This window comes from Triticum dicoccoides, chromosome 6A (genome assembly GCF_002162155.2).
Source record: "Triticum dicoccoides isolate Atlit2015 ecotype Zavitan chromosome 6A, WEW_v2.0, whole genome shotgun sequence".
Taxonomy (NCBI): Eukaryota; Viridiplantae; Streptophyta; class Magnoliopsida; order Poales; family Poaceae; genus Triticum; species Triticum dicoccoides.
Window position 1 is genome coordinate 99,417,264 of NC_041390.1, and position 2,231 is coordinate 99,419,494.

The following is a 2,231-nucleotide window of genomic DNA, read 5'->3' on the forward strand; positions in this document are numbered from 1 at the left end:
AAAAGAGGCTAGGTGGCAAAGGGTAAGACCAATGTTGGGCATTGCTGGAAAAGCTTTAATCAAGGCGAAATATCAAGGGGTTCCCATTATAACCCAACCGCGTAAGGAACGCAAAATCCGGGAACATAACACCGATATGACGGAAACTAGGGCGGCAAGAGTGGAACAAAACACTAGGCGAGAGGCCGAGCCTTCCACCCTTTACCAAGTATATAGATGCATTAAGATAGCAAGATAATATAATGATATCCCAACAAGTAAATAAATGTTCCAACAAGGAACGGGCTCCAATCTTCACCTGCAACTAGCAACGCTATAAGAGGGGCTGAGCAAAGCGGTAACATAGCCAATCAACGGTTTGCTAGGACAATGGTGGGTTAGAGGTTTGACATGGCAATTTGGGAGGCTTGCCAGCAAGTGGTAGGCATCGTACCAATGGCATAGCAAAAGAGCGAGCAAACTAGCATAGCAAAGATAGTAGTGATTTCGAGGGTATGATCATCTTGCCTGCACAGTTGTCAGAGTTGACTAGATCCTCGAAAGCAAACTCAACGGGCTCCTCGTTAGCAAACTCGTCTCCCGGCTCTACCCAAACAAGACAAACAATCAACAAGGACACAATCAACCACGTGCAAACTCAAACAACACAATGCAAAGATGGTATGCTATGCGGGATGCGATGCGGGATGCAAAATGCAAGATATGACAGGAAATGCATGAACCTGGCCTCAACTTGGAAAACCAAGTATGCCACTGGAAAGATGAGATGAAATCGCTTGAAAACGATATAAAGAACGCCGGAATCGGAGTTACGGTTTGGAAATGGCAAGCGATTCAAAAATGACACCGGTCTGCGATTTACAGCAAGTAGGCATCTAAATGCAATGAGATGAACATGCTACAGCACCCAAACATGACAACAAAATATATGGCATGGATGCTTACAAGATGCTTAACAAAAGTCTAGCACTGAGCTACGGCCAATTCATCCATTAACGGGTTCAAACAAGCATGGCAAAAATGCATATGGCAAACATATCTCAGACTTAGTGAAATTAACACTTGTCCGGAATTTCAGATCAGGTAGCACTCTTCGGAGCAACAAAACTACATGCTACAGGACCTGAACATGGCAAAGTAAAGCATGGCATGGAGCTACTCAAAGAGCTTAACAAAAGTCCCTTAGTGACCTTGAGATAAAATGGATCAGAAAATACAATTGCAAGCATGTGAACATAGCAAAAACACAATCAGTTTTCAGACTTAGTGAAAACTGGCACATGCTGAAATACAACTCAAGTAGGCATGTTTACGAGATCGATGCACTCACTACGGTGCAAGTCATGGCAAGACAAGCATGCACCCATCAAGAAGGCACCAAATGCAAGCTAGACATGGCAAGAACAATGGCATAGCATGCACGGATCAACTACAACATCACCGGCAAAATTGCAAACAAGTTGACAATCTGCCCAAATTCACAAAGTAGCAAAAGTAGAGCTCGATTGACTCAAGCTAGGGTGCTCCATAATTGCAAACAAAGACACGGATGGATAGAGAACTACAATATTAACAAAACATCCTTACTGATCATCCTCAAAAGAGGCACGGATCACTAGGAAACAACATGAACATATGGCATCATGAGATAAACAGCTCCAAGACTTGGTGAAATTACTAAGTCCCTGAAAACAGAATTAGCAAGTGCACCACTTTGCAAGCTTGCACAAGTCACCACACACATAACAAAAATACATGGGTTGCACCTCTAGAGAGATGACAAAACCCTTAACAAAACACATGTAGAACTCGCGGGCATATCATGCACACATTAATCATGGCAAAAATGACAAAAGTGCTAAACGGAGTAGCAGATCTGACAATTAACTCAAGTAGCCTCCTTCTAACAGCATTTCGGGCATCAAGATGAGCTCAAATGAAAATGATGCAATGGAATAAAATGATGTACTATCTAAGGTGAACATTTTGATATGCTATATGCATGAATCGGAGCCACGGATGCAAAGTTACGGAGCCACAAACATGTGCACATGGACTGAAATTTCTGGGACTTAGTGGAAAAAAATCAACCTCTCCGGGACAGATCTAGGGTTTGCACGGATTACGAGGACGGCCGGATCTTCGTCGGAACAGCGCTCGGGACCGCCGAAGTAGGCTCCCGGAGCCGAAGGAGAGGCGGGGAGGTCCGGCCGGGCGCGGCTCGGCGGCGC